Below are 19,943 nucleotides of genomic sequence, written 5' to 3'. Positions count from 1 at the left end.
TTTCCTGCACAGGTAATGTTTGTTATCATGGTAAAAGTCATTCTAGAAATGTTTGAAATGGATGTAGGTGACAGCAAAGTAGATACCAAAAAGTGAATACACTTCATCATAAAGGAAATCTTGGATCTGAACTCTGCATTCATTCACACAAACCAAAAACAGAGCGACATAACCCCTTTAACAAGCATCAACTTTGTTTAGTAACTAGACAATAATTATGTATACAAGAAAGAAAAAACATTTTTGCTGTCCCCACAAAACATCAGCCTTTAATTACCGGCAGATAACATACCACAGAGATGCTCACCACAGGGGTCTTTCACCCCTGCCGCTAAAAAATTAGCAGCGATGGCGGGATGACGTTAGTTGTGAAAGCTTAAGCTGGTGCACATGTCAGCAGCTCTGTGGGCTCCAACGTGCCGCAGGAGGCTTTTTTTAGTGTGAAAAGTATTGTGAAAAAGAGTCAAAAGTCCACCGCTCGCTGGGAAATTGAAAACATGAGGGCGTTTTCATACAGGAAGGGACGAGGGGGCTTTGATTTCTTCAAGTGTTGACAGCGTAGGGACACCTTATACGGAAACCTCCCTCCCGGTGGCTCCTTGAGCAGCTCCCAGTACAACAAAGACTTCAAAAGCGCTGCAGTTTAATGGCGGTACTATGAGAAACAAATGCATATGATGTCATTTTTTAATTATAATTCTGACCTAGAAGAAAAGGGGAAATGGTTTGGTTGTAAATGACCTCCAAAATTTCCACGTACTGTTGCAATGATGTTGCAATCTAATCCAGGAGTCACACTGTAACTATCAAATGGGCTTTATTTGAACTTCAGGGTCGCGCATGAGCTCTCTACTGTGCATCCAAAACAAATACGTCTTTTTGCAGCCTGCTGGTCAGGGACTGATTTGCGGCAGCGAGGACTACAGATGGGAAGTTGAAAATCACACAGAGTGAGAATGGCTCTCGACCATGAGAATAAAGACGAAGCCGGGTTTTCATATCAAACTAATAAGAGTCATATGGGGAGAAAAAGGCATCAGCAGTCCACACTGGGGATTGATGTGGAGAGTCGAGTGAGAGATCGTGGCAGCACTGTGTTTTTCTTGTGCTGTTGCGAAAACAGACACCAGGACTCAGTGCAAGTAGCAGCCACTCTGTAATGCGTGGTTTTAGAAGCAAATGAGCAATATAACCACTAGTGACTCCGAACGCTGACACCATGTATCATCACAAACCACAACAATCTGCACCGTGTGATTCACATCTATTCTGCCGATATATTCAGAAAAGAAATTGTATCTTAAAATCAATCTTGCTCTGATGATGATGCAATTTTACTCAAGAGAAACATTCTGCTTTATAAACTAGCAATGTCCTCTTTGTGGAAAACAAACTAGAGTTCATTATAAAGACGATTGGAGCCTCCAGCAGATCACTTTTCACTGGGAACAGCTTGCCGAAGGGCCCTCTAGGCTTCAAGCAAAACCCTAATTTCCTTGCAAATCCCATACAACAATATTAGTTTTAAACCAGCAAAGCATTTTACGTCATCTCAAGAGAGGAATGGCGGCCAAACTGGAGGAAAGAGAGTCACAGGAAGGATTTAACACTTGTGCCAAAAGAATGAGAGAACTGTATGAACTTGAATTTGTCCATATTTCAGGCTCAGAAAACCTATTGAGGGTGCTTTAAGAGGTTATGGCATTATTTTTCACATCTGAATATCCAGCGTGACAACTAAACCATGCTATTGTTATTGTTTATACCCAATGATGGCGCCTTAGGGCCATTGCTGGTTAAAAAAAAAAAAAGAAAAGAAAATGGAGCTGGGGGAGAATTTCAGTGACATGAGAATCGTAAATCTACAAGAAAATTACCCATAAAAATTGTGTTTTCTTTTTTTGTAATGGAACTACACTGCTTCTCTTTGCAAGTTTGTGTTAAACTCATCACACCACAGACCCTACCAGTAAACAGTGAGTCCCAGCAAACACTGACACGTTGAATAACCATTAGTTAAACGTCTAATCAAGACATCCCGTTATGGTTCAAAAATTGAACGGGCCCTCCTGCACCTCACAGTCCTGTACCGTCGCCCTGAGGGCTAAATGTTCATTGAGTAGGTTTGTGGATTCCTGTTCTATTGCAACTGAGATGCGTGTAATGGCCCTAGTTCCAAAATAAAGGTTATGCTAATGTCTGGGACGTTATCTGAACGGTTAACACAAATATTCAGCTGTTCTGCTAAAGTTAATGTGCACAGTGTAGATTCAGCAGCTTTATACATCCCAAAAACTGATAATAATAAGTTAACTAAGTCTAAAAATATTAAGCCAATGTTGACCGTCTTTGCTTGACCCATTCATCTACCGTGACTTCCTGCCTGTGTGGATTTTGTCACTCCAATATGCCACCTGACTTTCTGAAAGAAAGCCCAGAAGGCATATTTGTCATAAATTTGTGTCTTAATCTCTCACAAATGTACGGTATTATATAGATAAAGATTATATAGATTTTTTTCCCTGGTAAATTTAAGATTTTTGACGATTTAAGACGATTGGAAAATAAATGACATGAACTTAGCCTTAAATCAAAAATACACATTTTTTCCTTTTACCTGTAGTGCCATTTATCAGTCTAGATGGTTTTGGTGTGAGTTGACGAGTGTTGGAGATATCAACCACAGAGATTTCTGCCTTCTCTCCAATATAATGGAACTAGATGGCACTCAGCTTGTGGTGCTCAAAGTGTCAAATAAATATAAAAAATAAATTAAAAAAGTAACATTAATGTCTCTTCCCAGAAATCATGACCTGGTTACTCAAGATAATTCACAGATCTTCTTGTGAGCAGTTTAATGTGGGGACTATTTTCTTTCTACCGAACTACAACTGCTAACTGTATCACTGTGCAGAAGGAAGCGTGCATCTACTCATGAACAAGAGGCTTGTGCTCATGACAGTGAGAGATGTAAACATTAATGCCGTCCTCCTTGGCTGAGCTGTAATATTAGCTAGCTCACTGGTGCTAGTTGAGCTAACAGTAGATGTAGTCTTTCTTCTGTGCAGTATTCCAGTTGGTGGGTGTAGTTCAGCAGGAAGAAAATAGTTCCTACATGAGTGCCATTTAGTTCCATTATATTGGAGAGAAGGCAGACATCTCTATGGCTGATATCTCCAGTATTCAGCAACTCACACCAAAACAATCTAGACTGATTAATAGCACTACAGTTAAGAGGAAAAATATGTATTTTTGATTTGAGAGGTGAACTGTCCCTTTAATATTTTTTATTGTACATTCATTACTCCCTCGGTCCTGGGAGAAATAAATGCAGACCATTCACATTAACTGTTTTCACTATTATTATATCCTTTTGCTATTTGCTGATAGAGCAACCAAAGTTCCCCTCATGGATCATTAAAGCTTCATTTTAGCTTGTGATTAACTTTAGTTTTGCTTCCAGCAGTGAGTGGGGGGAAAACCCCCGACAGCCGACTGTATGTGATGCATCATCAGCCTGTATTTCTCTGAGAAGGATATCTGTTGCATCACTTTGCATTTCTGTGTGATGACGGATGTTTCAAAAGGAAAACAAAAAAGACCCAAGACAAAAGGGCTAATTGCTGTGTGGGATTATGATAATAACTTTAGTGACTTCCTTTACACTGAGGCAGAGGGTAAACTGGGATAAAGGGGGAACGTCAACAGCCTTTCAGCTGCCAGGAGCCTGTTTGACCCTGTGAGCTCTCATTCTGTATTTAGCGGTGGACTTAAAAATGCAACGATGCATGCAGACACACATGTATTCTTACCCACAAGGAGAAATATTCACTTGACCAGAGTATAATGCTGTTAAGTGAAACATCCCACTGTGCATGCTAGCTAGCTAGCTAAACACTGGGTGTGTTAGGAATATGTCGTTTCTGATAAATTCTCAGAGTAAATCCAAGGCTGTTGAGGCGGTGGGTTCGGTAGTTGACTTAACCAAGCCAAAACCAGCTCTTGCTGTTGCTACACATTCATTGGGCTTTGTGGAAGTCTTAGACTATGACTGATCATAATTCACTAACCTGGCTTATTGGAGGGCTGATGTAACTTCCCTTTTCATTCTCAGTGATCACATTCACAGTTGACCTTTTCTTGCCAGGGGGATCATTTCCAGAGGAATGGTGTTTTTTTTTTTTTACCCCACTAAAATCCAAACATGAAGAGTTTAGATGATATACAGCCAGAAGGGCAAAAAGGCAAACAGACGGACGGCTGATGCAGCAAATCAGAGCTCTGTGTGGTGATTCATCCACCTGCTTCGTCCAATAGTGAGACGAACACATGGGAGCCGGCCAGAGGATCCTGGATCAAGTTTAGCCTGAGGGGGCCAGACAATGACTCAATAGCAGGTTTCTGACGCTGAGTAAATTAAAGAGGACAAAGATTGTGCAGCATGGAGCATAAGAGCAGGTGCCTTCAAGATTTATTTCAGCATATCTTCTTTGTTCTTGTTGATTTACAGACTTGTTACAAAGAAAAGAACCTCGGAATAAATTAGCAGCTGATTCTGACATTCACTTGTATATGTATACATTATAGTATGTGATTTACAGTGATTGCTATATTAGATATTATATTTTAGTGGTGCTTAAATCTCCACTTAACCCTCTGAGACCCACCATAGGCCAATATCTGTCTTTTTTAGGGAGGACAGGGGATCTGTATGGGGAAATAGCAGATCAACAGTATATGTCATATAGAAGTGGTATACATCATCTGGAAGCTGGGGACCTGAAGAATAATTTAAAATGCAGCTCAGCATTGTCTGTCAAGTTTTTCTTATCATAAATATGTAATAATCCTTTTTTTTGTCAGGCACCTTTTCAAACTCTGTCTGTGTAACACCATAGAAAAATCCATGCTGTATATCATCAAAAACTTATGACATTTCTAGGAAGAGTATGTAAGAACTACATTTCTTGGTGATTGGATGGCGAGTACTTCTGTTCTGGAAACAGCTGAGAAACCCTCTTATTTTCAATATACCAGTCCCCCCTGGATTATATTGGTAAATGGTTAGAATGTGAATTGCCTAGTTCACCAAGACTGTGTCTCCACTACAAAACTGTAGTGCCAAAATTAAATAAATTTGTATTTAGAAAATTGAAAACCAGCCTTATAACCTGGGCTCGGATGATTCTAAGGTGTTGGAAGAAGCCCCAAACTCCTACTCTGAATATGTGGATGGTTCAAATGATGGAAACTACTGCATGTGAAAAGATGTTGGGAAGATTAAATAGGGAAAATGATATGGTTAATAAACAATGGGACAGTTTCAGCGGATATATGTCAGGAGGGAACAATTATAATGACTGGCTCACTGCTGTGACTGAATAGCTGCCTTTCCTGTATTAATGTCTGTCAATATTAGCTGGACCTCCTGCCTGTTTGTTTGATTTTCATGTTAAAAATGCAATAAAAAAATTAAATTACAAATATATATATATATATATATATATATATATATATATATATATATATATATATATATATATATATATATATATATACACACACACACACACACATCAGTCCCCTCAGGATTTTGCAGGCTATTTTGGGGATGGATGGGGGTTAAGAGGTGATCCTCAGTGATGAGCTGTTGCTGCTGTTGGAAGCAGCGCTGAAGGACCGTCTCCATGAGCTGCCCTCCTCCTGCTCTCTCTGCCCGGTTAGCACAAGCTAACACAGCAGCAGCTAACATCCAACACTGAGCTGTTAAACAGTTGGATTGTGTGCACCTCTGTTCTGGAAAATGCTGAGAATTTCCCTTATTGTCAATTCCTTTGAAAGCAATTCACCCTCAGAATGCCTGAGGTCTCTAGTTTGTGGTTGTAAAGTTTCACAAGGCTGTGATGATCCTTAAGGTCACTTAGGGTGCTTTCACACCTGCCCTGTTTGGTTCGGGTCAATTGAATCCAAGTTCGTTTGCCCCCTAGGTGTGGTTCATTTGGGCAGGTGTGAACACAGCAATCGCACTCAGTGGCACACCAAAACAACCAGACCAAGACCTTCTTGAAGAAGCAGTCTCGGTCCAGTCACAAATGTTTGGGTTAACCATGAGCAAGTTACAGTCCTGGAGGATTATTAATGTGCGCCTCCTCCTGTACTGCCTTAATATGCACATTCAGCACATCCAATGCATCAAAACATTGTTTTCTAGTTGGAGCCGCGCCTCGTTTTCAAACTGTATGCTTTGACTAAAATGAACAATGACAGCAGTATAGTCCACGATGAGCAGCGCTAAAATCAACCTGCGTAGTTGTCCCTCCCACATTAGAAAGTGTCACATTTATCTTGCAAGTGTACTCTTCTTCAACATTTTGTTTGACCCATCAAGAGCAGCTTTCTCGAGCAAGGCATTTTATCTGGTCCACTTGTAAATGCTGCCGTGAGAACACAAACCAACTCTAGGCAATTATCCAACTTTATAACCAAATTAGTACTTGATTCAAGCCAAAGCAAGACAACTCTAGGTCTGAAAGCACCCTAAAGATCATTTTATACAGTGATGTCCAATTAAAATAAATGGAGTCACTTCAATGAAATGGCTACCTTGGGGGCTAACATCATCACACATGAAAAAAATTGGGTTAGAGTCTCAGCTCTCCAGTTATACCCAACTTATGCAATTCAAAGACTGTTTAGGGACCACAGTATGCACAAATATTCAAATACAACAGGCAACTGCATTAAAAACTGCATTGTTTTTACCCAAAACTGCATGTGACTAGCATAAAGTGAGCATGTCCGTGAGGCTGAGACCCATGGGTACCCATACAACCCATCAGAGGTCAAGGGACCCCTTTGAAAATGGCCATGTCTGTTGTCCCTTGCCAAAATTTAGCCTAACTTGGAGCGTTACTTAAACCCCCCCCCCCACCCCCCACCCCCCACCACCAGCTGCGAAAGGCATTGATGCAAGAATAACATGTGCAGGCAGTTATGTTAGGAAAAATGGGCTAATTTTAAGTATGATACCAATTGAGGAACACACACTGCAATTTGCTTATTTGTGTTCTGTAACTTGAACTCCAACTGCATGTGAAAACACTGGCAATAAATACGCTGATCAATCTAATTATTGGGCCTTAAAACAATACAGAGAAAGTTTAGAGAAGGAAACCTATTAGTGTGTGTTTAAGTGGTGAACTTACTGTACTTTGCAACACTGTTAAGACTGGATCGATGCCTGGATGCTATCGGCCAACAGCAGCTGTGTTTGTTTGGTGAATCACAAACAGGGTGTGTTTTGGATATGAGTCGCTTTGCCTTCAGTTTCTAACATCTTCATCCAGATGATTGTCAGTTGAAGAATTCGGTTTTCTTGTGATCTCAGAACCTGTTTGGTGGATCAAAGAGGACGTTGGAGGTGATATGGCTACATTTTCCCTTTTTATGGCAGGTGATTGATCCCAGGAGTATTTGCCTAAGAAGTGATTCTCTTTGAACACATGTTGGTGGGCGGTGGTGTCCAGCAGGGCTTTGGAACAGTTTATCATGATGTAGTTATACTGAGTATAAAAAGAAAAAAATGGGATCTGGTTATGGCTTGAAGTCATGTTTTCTGAGGCTAATGTGGAGGAAAGGGCGAAGATTTCTATAACGAGCTATGAAAGAACACAAGCAAAGTAATACACAAAAAGGTAATGTTGGTCTCTATAAATGAGCATCATCTCTGAAACAGTTAACTGGATATTGTTAGAAACTATTTTCTGGTTCATTACAACTTTGATTTTGTTTCCTTTTGAAAATTATGCACACAGCTAGAACAGCCTATGCTGCCATGGGCCTCTTTGCTGGCTGGGCCTTTTTTTTTCGTCCTCCAGGGGCTGCATACTCTTTCATCTTTCTTGGCCTGTCCAGGTAACACTTAAGCCATTTTCCTGTTCGTCGGACTACCATTTGTAACCAGCAGCAACTACCAGGGTTAAAAATAAAGCCAAGCTGGTGCCGCTGTTTCTGGCATGGCCACTTGAGGCTGTCTCCAGGAGTGTTTTAATCCCAACAGACCCCATGTTAAAATGCCAACTTTTTACTTAGGCATAAACACAGTCTATAAGTCAGATCCACTCCTTGCTCCTCCCTCTCGTCCAAATATGGTCACTTCTGGCTCCAAAGATTCAAGATGGTGAAAGCTGAAACACAAGATTCACAACAAGAGTCTTCACAACAAAAGTCAACAAACCAATTGGTGGCATCACAGTAGCTATGTCCATCATCTTATAAAGTCTGTCAGCAACCCGTTGGGCTGTAACTGTGTTTGCTATATCTTTTGCTTTGTTACTGACAATCCGCACCAAGAGCCCTCTACTCCATACTACAGTTGTGCCGGAGGTTGATAAACTGTAGCTCAGAGTGTTTCCTGCTCCAACCGATGATACAAGCCTGTAGACTGTCAATTGATATTACTTCCGAAAGGCTAACAAACTGTTTTTGGAATTGTAGTTGAGAGTCTCTCTCCCACCATTGTTCCAGCTTTACGGCGTTCATATAGCTTCGTTTTAGGGTTGTCACGGTACCAGAATTTTTAACTTCTTTGTAATATTAGTATCAAAAATTATACTTGGTAGCTCTTTCAATATCACGGCAAAAAAAGAAAACTATAATTACTGCCTGGTATGCCCCTGCAAACCAGACAAGTTGCAGTTACAGTTTACATCCATGTCTGTCCATACTCCTATGTGGCCACGACTCCTCACAATGCTTCAAATGTTGCTGTAAAGAAGCTGCATATTCTAGAACGTGGATGCTTCATACACGTCTTCAACTCGGCAGCACAAAAAATCTATACAATCACCACAGTTTCAAGATCGACATCCAAGATTAGTGTCACCAATTCAGTATATGACCCAATGTCTTCCCTTCTGTAATGGCCGGGAAAGTGTTTCTGAAGAACATTATGATGTCACAGTGACATTGGCCTTTGACTCTTCGGATACAAAATGTCATCACTTCATCATCTTATCCTACTAGACATTTGTGTGAAATTTCATAATAATTAGCATACAAATTCTGGGGTTATGGCCAAAAACATGTTTTATGAGGTCATAGTGAACTTGGCTTTTGACTGGTAAATTTTGATCAGCTCATCCCAGAGTGCAAGTGGACGTTTGTGCCAATTTTGAGGAAATTCCTCTGAGACCTTCTTGAGATATACGTTTGCAATAATGAGACGGATGCAAGGTCACAGTGACCTTGATCTTTGAACTTTGAACACCAGAATCTAATCAGTTCATCACTGAGTCCAACTGGACTCCAAATTTGAAGAAATTCCCTCAAGACCTCTTGACCTTTTTTAAGTCTATTGAAGAGGAGATAATATAGCTGACTCATCAAAACCCACTCCTGAGAAGGGCTCCAAGAAAGGCGTGACCAAGGCTGCCGGCAAAGGAGGCAAGAAGAGGAAAAGCTCCAGGAAGGAGAGTTACTCTATCTACGTTTACAAGGTGCTAAAGCAGGTCCAGCCCAACATCGGCATCTCATCCAAGGCCATGGGCATCATGAACTCCTTCCTGAGTGACATCTTCGAGCACATTGAGCACCTTGGCTCACTACAACAAGCACTCCACCATCACTTCTAAGAGGATCCAGACCGCTGTGCATCACCTGCTCCGCGGTGAGCTGGCCAAGCACGGTGTGTCCAAGGTCACCAAGGCCGTGACCAAGTACACCAGATCCAAGTAAACCACTCAACTGTTTAACAAAGTCGTTCTTGAGATATTGGGTTCTCGAGAATGAGATGGACGCAAGGTCACAGTCACTTTCAACTGCCAAAATCTAATCAGGTATTGTAGAGTCCAAGTGGACATTTTTGCCAACAACATTTTTTCAAAGTTCCTTCAAGGTGTTCTCATGTTCACAAGCATGGCACGGCATAACAGATAAAAGATAAATACAGATAGAAGAAGACAACTACTGAGAGTCTGTCTCCGTCACTTGCATCATCCAGGTCACACGTGTCACACATGATGAAAATCCAGTTCTCAAATACTGTCTCTCTGGAAGCAAAGAATGAACTGTGTTTTGAATTATATGAGACCGGTCCTAGACACAGTTCTGCCATCCAAGCATTTAACTGAGAATTTGGAAGTGAACTCAGAGCAATAACCACCATCCTAGCAAAGTGTCCAGGTGTAAGCAGCTGTTTCAGGTATGAGAGGGGTGTTCAAGTCCTTTTCGACTCTCATGCAGGAAAAGTGAAAGGAAACAAGTTATGATGGGTGTGTGACACATTTGGTGAAGGACAAAACCAGGCACTTGCTGGTCTTCATTAGGACTGAGGTCATCGTCTCTGGCTTGTAGTCAGGGAGGCAGGCAACCTTGTCTTTTCTGGGCAGAGGACTGAAGGTGGATGATTTGAAGCAGAGAGGACTTTGCCTGTGGGCAGGGTGTGAGAGAGGATGCTAGAAAACAACAGAAACAGCTTGACAGTACAGAGTATGAAGATTTCCTCAGTCAGGCCTCGAATTTGTCCCCACGTTTTTCGGCCAAAAAATGGTAATACCTAAATGATGATGTCATAAAGCATGGAAGTCGAACTCTGATGGAGTAGTTGTCAACCCAGGTAGAGGTCATTGGTTGTGAAAATGTCCAAACCTGTGTCAGCTCCACATTTCACATTATTTTCTGAACTTTTTCAGGAGTATTATTTGACTTCTGAGGTCTTTTTGGATAAGACGAGTGGTACAAATTGTCAAAGTGCCTGTCAGATCAACACATTCTCACACAATAGACTACAACTACCAAGAAGAATGGTGATGCGCTATGATCCACCGCACACACAAACTAGCAGCGCAGCACTGGACTGCATGTGTGTTGCAGTAATGCTATTCATCTCACAGACTGATTTAGCGTAGCACATGCAACATATAGACCGATGTTGCACTGTAGACTAACAGACAGATTAAACAGAGGAGCAGCTCTGTGTCTCTCTTTGTGTCGCTAGAAAACTTGTGAGTGAATAAGTGGGGCTGAGCTATGCAGCGAGTGTGAGAAAGAGAGAAGCACACTTGTATGCGTTATGTAACGCAACTTGACCCTGTATCAGTATAAACAGTGTTGTCTAAATTTATATCTTGCTTGAAAATACATTGATATATCGTACATCATCGTTGTATCGCCCAGCCCTAGGCTAGGTTTTATGCTAACGTAATGTAACGCCATGTCACAAAAGTTATTCGCACATAATGCACACAGGAAACAAACAGCGGTCTCCTGAGTAAAAGTCCGGAGTTTGTTTGCCCGATGCAGACTTTCTGGCTCTTTATACTATGGCAACTGCTCGTAATGTCAACAAATGCCACTAGCGATCGCTAAAGGGTGCCTCTGTGCCTCGGTATCTGTCGGTATTTGACAAGTTGGGAGAGAGATAGGGTTGGTCAGATGAAAAACTGAAGGCACTGTCAGTCTGATGCTGTTGAAGTTTCCATCACTAAGCAAACCCATAAACCCACCAGATATGGCCTCATGCCATTCATCCATCTACTGACCCTTTTATTACTGTACAGCCGCAGCTCTATTGAACTTTATAAAACAAAATGTCCAAGATCTCTGTGTACTAATGAGCACTTTGGCCCTGAGTTAATGCTCTCCTATTGGATTTGTCCAAAAGCAAATGGTAACAGTGACAGATCCACAGTGACTGAGAGCTTCGATCCACACAGGCCATTTTCAACATAACTCGGCCTTCTGGTTCACTGGATTCAGGCTGCAGTTTTAAACAAGGTGAAACCTCTGCTGCTGTGTTTCCCATTTCTTAAAATGTCAAAATTAAGATGAAGATTGATTTTCTTTTTCTTGCGCAAGACAATATTTTACATACAGTACAGTAAATATTATGTCATTATATGACGCAGTGCATGGATGTGTATATTATCAGAGGCATGAAGTTAAGGAGGTGTAAGTTTTTTGCCAGAACAAGTGATAGTTTGACAGTTTCTATTAACAGACATCAGTCATTCCTGAAAGCGTGTCCAGAATTAAAATGGAGGGTTAGTCACATAATAGAAAACGTGTCTTTTTAATATGATTGCTGGTGGAGGGATTGAGAGTCACATTGATGTAGATTGATTGTAGCTTTCTTTCTTCAGATTGAGGACAAATGCCGCAATGGGTGATTAAATCCAGGCCCTTCGCTTGGACGCTTCTGGGGCGGATTTTCCGAGAGCAAGGGACTTGGCGCCGGGGATCCTGTGTATTTTCCACCCTGATCTCTGCTTGGCAGAGGCCTAAATAATAAAGCTCTTTTTACTGAGCAGCCCGGGGTTCCCTGTGTACAAACACAAGCCTTGCAACCCCCTCCCGCCTCTGCTGTTTTAACACGACCTGTCGCCATGGGGGTTTACCTCACACCCCACTAAGCTCCCGTCCTGCAGTTGTCTGAGAGTCAGCCCCCACTCTGCCACAGACTCACACTGGGGTCAAGCCAATTTGGCCTTGAGGTAATTTTACTGGGACCAAAGTGCACAATGTGAGGCTTGATCAGGGAACACGGGAGGCAGCTAACAACTGACAAACATCTAAACCAAACCCTGAGGGGGAAAAAAAGTCAAGGAAAAAGCTCCAAAAGTGAAGGAGGTCATTTAGGGCGTTTTCACTGTGGTGCCCACTATACCCATACCTATACCTCTCTGCCAGTCAACATATACTCCACATATGTTTTAGTGTTTTCAGTGTTATTTCTAATTGCATCATGGAGTGCAGCAGGGTGTGAGACCGGTATGATCACGGAAACGTAGCAAGCGGTGATGAAACATCCATTCATGCGGCCACGCATGGATGTGTGTGTTTATTTAACTACTGTGCAGGTTAATCTGGGCCCTCAAAGCCTGGTGCTGTGTGTTAGTGCCAAGGCTCACAAACCTTCTGCGCTCTGATCCGCCTGCCAGCTTTGAAACCTGACGCGGCCAGAGAAGCCTCCTCCGAAAACGATGGCCCAGGCCTCTCCTGCTCTCAGAAGACACATTTAAAAAAGGTAAGTCAAGATAAGTTAAAGGGATGCTCTGCCGATTTTCAACCAGTTTTGTATCATAACAACGTGGGTAGTACCTGTAAATGAACTCAACTTCCCTCTAAGCTTGTGCAGTATCAAGGTATTTTGGTAAATCAAGGTATTAAGAAATCCTGAAGGTATGATTTTCAATACCGTCGAAAATACAGATGCTCCTTTCTATTAAACTAATACAGAGGTGCTGCATTGAGGATGTATTGTAGTGCACAGCACGAGCCACCAGAGGTCAGTCTCTACTGGTGGAACAGACAGCTGAGTTAAGACAGATGGTCACTGCAAGAGGTGGGGATAACATTACAGGACTAGCAACTGCAGAGACACAGTGAGGAAAAACAACATATTTGCACACATAACTGCAAATTAATGGTTTTATTTTGACCAATCCAGAGAAGTGATTGTTGAAACAGTGGAAAGACTAACCAATGGTTTTGGTGAGTTTTATTTTCTTTCTATTAAGTCTGAATGAAGTGTGTTTTACGATGAGTTAACAAAGCAATTAAGCAAACGAGAAAAACTTGGATTCAGAAGGTGTGAGGTTTTAAGTGTTTGTTTGTTAAGGAAAAAGATGTTAGAAGTTAGAAGTGTAGTAAACATGCTGCTTGAACACATCTCACTGCTGACACAACATGGGGTTGTTGGGCTGATGGCGGCCAGTTGGAATATTTTAACATATCACCATATCATCTAAGAGGCCGTTTACACGTACACGGTGATTTTGATAAACGGAGACATCTTCCTTCGTTTGTGCCCTTCGTTTACACGCAAACGGAGATTTCTCCTCTGAAAACGAGTCTTTCTAAAAACTCCGGCCAGAGTGGAGATTTTGGAAAACTCCGGTTGTGCGTTTGCATGTAAACTGAGATAAACGGAGATAAACGGAGTTATAGGCAGCCGACGTCACAGTATGCGCCGGAACTTGCGCCTGTGTAAAAAGTGCGACCTATGTTGCTATGGTGACAATGGATACATGGAAGGCTTGAGCTTCTCGCTTGAGCCACCTACAGGTTTGGCATGCTCTTGTGTATATATACACGGGTAAGTGTAAACGAAGATCTTTTTGAAAACGGAGACGGTGAAATGTCCGTTTATGAAAATAGCCGGCAACGTGTAAACGGCCTCTCAACCTACATTGTAGGCTTGACAATGTCATACATGCTACAAAACATTTTGTTTTGGCATTTTGCCTTTATTGGACAGGACAACTGTCAACTGTCAGGGAGGACAGAGACAGGCAATGACATGCAACAAAAGGCCAATCCAACCTGTGGCCGCTGCAGAAAGGACATAGCCTACCCTCAACGCCCCTGCCCCTATATAAGCCTACACTACAGATGAACATAATAAATACAAGGATGCGAAAGTAATCAGTATTAAATGTACAGTTAAAGGCTCTCTAAGTCTTCCTAAGCTTGAAAAGTTTTTGTCACATACAGCAAACTTCTCCTCACGATCCACTAGCTACATGTCCTCTGAATATGCTGTGAAAAAGTCCGGTCTCTGTAGGCAGCCCAGGCTCCGCAAATGGCAACAAAAACACTTCACTTCTGTTTACGTTCAACAATGTTATCAAACACAACGGCGCTAGCTCGCCTTTTAGCCTCATTGTAGCTCTAACTGCCTCTCTGGGCACCGCGTTCACGTGTGTGGATTTACGCAAGACCGTGAGACATGGGCACCACGTTCATTAGGGATGGGAATTGATAGGATTTTATCGATATCAATGCCATTATCGATTCTGCTTATCGATCCAATTCTTTATCGATTCCCTTATCGATTCCTCCTGTGAATTAATGATATTACCTCCTGCTGTTTGTAACCCAATACATCTGCTTTCAGAACGTTTTATTATGAACCTTAAAGCCATGGCCTAGTTTAGAAAGATGATGAGAAAGATTTGGAAAAAAAGCACCCCCCCCCCCCACTCCTTCTGTGCTCCATGATCCCTCCCCTCTGAGCTCATGTCCCTCTCCCTCGGAGCCTCCTAACGACACACCTCCTGCCGCATAGAAATGTTTTGACGCCATCTAACTGTTAACCACACAAAAAACTAATGGCAGCTTTCACAGTCATAAGCCAGCATTGGCATACAGTTATCTGTGTCACAACAGCCACAATAAGTTGTCATTAATGTTACTCCTAGGTGGTGATATAGAGATAAATCCCGGCTCACAGCCTGAGTGTGTCAACACCACGCAGCTAGTGCAGCTAAGTTAACTCAGGTGAGGTAGCTAACGCAGCTAGCCCAGCATATTATAACAACAAATAGCATGCAAATCAACTCAACTGCCCTCATCTTACCATCCTTGGTGTTCCCATGAAATCCGACAACAGGAACGGGGATACGCCGAAGCTCCACAGTAGGCTAGCAGCTCCAGGGAGGCTAACAACAACAGCGCCCCGCCCGCTGTCCACCTGGAGCGGAGATGCGCCGAAGCTCCACAGTGAGCTAGCAGCTCCAGGGAGGCTAACAACAGTGTGAAGTGAAGCTACGGCTTTGACCGCTTCTGTCTCTCCGCCATTACGTCTTCTTTGTTGTTGAACGGGTTGCTGACTGACAAGCATAGATTCGGCGTAATGAAAAGAATCGATAAGGGAATCGTTAAGCATAAAGGCTAATGATGTCGATGAATTGGACCAGTTGGAACCGGTTTTTAACAGGAACCGGTTCTCGATTCCCATCCCTAGCGTTCATGTGTGTGTGCTTGCTTTCGCTGGTCTCGCGCTGGCTGGTTGGTGCAGCCTGGACCAAAATGTTTTTGTTGCCATTTGCAGAGCCTGGGCTGCCTACAGAGACCCAACTTCTTCACAGCATATTCAGAGCACATGTAGCTAGCGGATTGTGAGGAGATGTTTGCTGTATGTGACAAAAACTTTTCAAGCTTAGGAAGACTAAGAGAGCCTTTAATGGTGAGAAAGAGGAAATGATGAAGCCCGGTGTTACTGTATAATTCTCTGGTGTATAAGTAAAGTATAAACTACACTGCAGAGTAGAGTCTGTGCTAACAGAAGCAAACAATGACAGCTGACTCATATGAACATCGGCAGGTCTGCATTACATCTGGTGTATGAAGTTTATATCACTGCATTTTTATGAACACACCCACCATCACATGATAGACTAACCTACAACTACCAAATAGAATAGTGATGAGCTATTGATCCACTTCACACATTAACACTCAACTCAAACAAGTATCTCGCACATACACAGCCAGAGAGATAGATGTGCGTCAGACCAGGTTGCCAGGTAACGATACAAATAATCGCTAACTGTAGCATCACATTGCTAGTGGTTATTAATAAGTTTAACAACAGAGTCGAGTCTTTTAAAAGCTTAGTGTTGGAGGTAACCCGCCGCTGCTAATTAGCTCTTGCTAACACTTTGGAGACGGAGGTCCTTCAGCGTTGTGTCTAACCTATGTCAGGCAGTCGGAGATCAGACCCTCAGCGCAATCCTGTTGTCTTTCTTTGGAACTGTAAAAGACATCCACAATGTGACATGTTTTGCCCTCTAGACAGGGAGCCGCAGTTGTTCTTCTTCTTCTCTGTGTTTATTAGCAATCCAAGTTTAAAGGTCACTGTACCGCCACCCACTGTGTAGGGTGTGTAGATGCTGCCCTTGCTAAGTTAATAAAAGCAGTCTGGCCTCGTATTATCGGTGGTATTTATTGACTATAATTTTAAAAATCAGAGTACCACACAATTATAAAAATTTCCCGTTATCAGTCAATAATTTATCGACCCGATATGTATCGTGCATCCCTACATTTTAACTCACTGTTTAACTGTTATTCGAGATCATTTGTTACCAGCCAGCCACCATACTGTTTCCTGTGTCAAAATGGCCAACCCTGCATTATGTCACCCACCAGTGTGAGCGTTTATTGGTCTGGTGTGGCCTCTTGAGCAAAGGCAAATGCCCCAATCCTTTTCTCTGGTCATGTAGCACCAAGTTCAAAAGTATTTGTGTCTTTCTACTGCACAGACAGTCCAGTTTATTGAAAGTCCATCTTTCAAGCAGTGAAGTTTTTTCCTGCAAATAATTGCATGAATACGTCGTCTGTCATTAAGTTTCTGTACAGTAGAAAAATGTTCCTGCAGTAGTGCTGACCATTACAATGTGTGACTGACAGGATTTGATGGCACCTTTACCTCCACATGCCCATAAACATAAACCATTTAATGGAGATCCAGTCTCTGAACAGCTGCGTAGGCGGAGGAGTGAGCTCTGAAAGCCAAAACAGTAGCTCTGCAGTGGAGGAAAAATGAAGTGATTTTTCCATTTTTTACCAGCTGAGCTACTTTTCCCCATGAACAATAAAATGAAAACAACACATACGCCTCGGGAAAACACTGGAAGAAATTAGTCCCCAACTGCAGTAGCTAATCAACACAGCCACAACACACGTTGCGCCCTTCTTGTGTGACAGAATTGAAGGCAAATGTTAGTGTGGCACCCAAAGTGTTGGGGCTGTAATCATGGTGAACCACAGGAAACACACCATGACATCAAGTTATTTAAAATCTTAGATAATTAAAGAGGAGGGATGTTTAATGAGATTGTTTGAATGTTGCTGGAAAAAAAAAGAAACAGATTTAATAAATGTCAAAGCAGTTTTGACGACGGCAGTCTGCATGAAATCTAAATCATCTTTATGAGACTGAGCTGTAACATAACAACCAGCACAACAGATATGACTTCTTCCTGTTCACTACTGGAGGATTTCTTTAGGGATGAGACTTGATAATTGTTTATTATTATTATACCAATGCCATCATTGATTCTGCTTATCGGTCCGATTCTTTGATTCCCTGATTGATTCCTGATTATTTTTCTGCGTTGAAAAAAAATTTTATTATCTGTTTTATAATCTCTGAGTCTGAACACAGCGTAGACACGGAGCAGAAAAAAGGCATGCAGGTGTGCAAAAGCTCCACAAGTTTAATCTTTTCTTTGTCAAAGACAAAATCTGCTAAACCTGCCTGCATGGTGTCAATATTATTACAACATAGGATATTTACTCTCAGTAACGGATGTGCTGCTCGGTTGGAAAGCAGTGGCACTCGTGCATAGAGTGTTAAATACATTGCATTCCTGGAACTTCAGCCCTTCTTGATAAGAGATATGTTGCAGCATATTGGTGGAGTTTCCAGATCAGACCAAAGATTTGCCACAAGATGAGTTGAACCTTGGAACTACTTGCAACGCGCCATTCTGCAAAACCTACCGCTTTACACCAATGCAACTAGACGAGTCGGTGTATCATCTGTATAGCAACAACAATCTGTACTTCCATTCGGATTTCAAGCTTTTTAGGCTTATTTTGTAGCTGAATATAACTCGTAGCTTTTGAAAATATGAATGATAGTGAGATACTTGCTACAGTTGGAATTTTAGTAGTGTTAAACAGCAAAAACAAACAAAATGACCAGAGATTCAGATGGACCATATTCATAATAAATACACCACAATAATTTAAAGGTAGGGTCTGGAGGATTTCCAGTTGCTGTTTGTAAACACACATTCAAATTCGGCCCCTCCTATCAGGCTCAACTCTCCCGGGTGTACGGAGCCCGGAGGTACGGAAGAAGGCTTCACAGAAGAGGTTCAGGCAAGGCTCGCGCTGGTGCACGCTCGGACACGCTCGGGCACGGCACCTGCGCTCTCTCATTGGCTGGGGAAATCTCCGCCCAGAAGCAGTCTGAGCTCACAAAAACATCAAAATACAGTTAAAGGGCAGGAGCTCTGCAAACAGAGTCACCACCACACATGAGTAGAAGCCCATAGGTGATGATTAAGCAGGATTTCATTTGTATATGTCTATATTTTGTTTTGTTTGAAAATCCTCCAGATCCTACCTTTAAATAACCTGTGTCGATCAGTCAGTCAGACTATGTGTGTGACACGTGTACATAGAGAGAGCAGCAACAACAACACACTGTTTGGCACTAGTATGTTTACATGCAGCTTGAGAAAATTGAATTATTGGCTTAGTCCGACTGAAACCGGACTTTTAAATACATGTAAACAGCTTAGTTCGACTGAAATTGGACTATCTGCAACTCGACTAACACACCTCGACAATTCGATTGAAAATCAAACTATTGCTGCACGTATCCACTTAGTGTGAGTGGAGTCGGACTCTGCGTTCTGCACATGCACCACTTTTTCTTTTGCAGGCTTTCACCCGGAAGAAGGAGATGACATAGCAGAAGTGCAGTAACTCCCGGAAAACAAACAAACACCATGGTGACAGAGAAGCAGAAGACGCACTTCTGGACAGACAAGGAAACTACATTCACGCTCCGACAGCTAAAGGAGCTAAACATTTTGAAGTTTATGGATAGTAGGAAAATGCGAAACACGGATTTATTTTAAAAAGTTTCTGAACAAGAACCGGAACTAGTTCAATACACACTTTATTTGATAAGTTTGATTTTGTCTTCTGCATGTATGCTCAGACAAGATGAGAAGTCCAACTTGACTTATCAGCCTAGCTATGAGCTTAGCTCCACTACTGCGTGCATGTGAACATACTGACTGACACACCGTGAGGACAGAGACCAGCATGTGTGTCAACAGCTTCAGGGATGTAAATGACGTGGCCGGGGATGGAGGGCTGTTGTCAGAGAAGGCCACAGCAACACGTGGTTTTTCTATTCTTAGTGATTCTTTAGTCTGAACTTGGCTTTACTTGAACTGAACAATTTACAGCTACACCGCTGTCATCTTTCTTCATTAAATGAATTCAAACCCTGAACCCTTTCCTCCTCTCCACTATGACTCCTCATGTAGCTCATTTACAGCAATGTAGACACATGAGTTTGTTGCATAGACCATATAAAATAATGTAAGTAGCTACTGTGATCTCATCCATTGGTT

At 42.1% G+C, this 19,943-nt stretch overlaps 1 protein-coding gene and 1 pseudogene across 2 annotated transcripts in view; one reads left to right on the top strand and one right to left on the bottom strand.

Annotated features, from left to right (window-relative positions):
* Nucleotides 1-19,943, bottom strand: part of LOC117270869 (steroid hormone receptor ERR2-like) — a 215,311-nt gene that overhangs the window by 184,424 nt on the left and 10,944 nt on the right. The gene's annotated exons all lie outside the window — the stretch shown is intronic.
* LOC117271145 (histone H2B-like) lies at nucleotides 7,835-9,735 on the top strand (annotated as a pseudogene).

This window comes from Epinephelus lanceolatus, chromosome 13 (assembly GCF_041903045.1).
Source record: "Epinephelus lanceolatus isolate andai-2023 chromosome 13, ASM4190304v1, whole genome shotgun sequence".
Taxonomy (NCBI): domain Eukaryota; kingdom Metazoa; phylum Chordata; class Actinopteri; order Perciformes; family Serranidae; genus Epinephelus; species Epinephelus lanceolatus.
The sequence above is the reverse complement of the archived record's forward strand: the minus strand, read 5'-3'. Positions and strand labels throughout refer to the sequence as shown.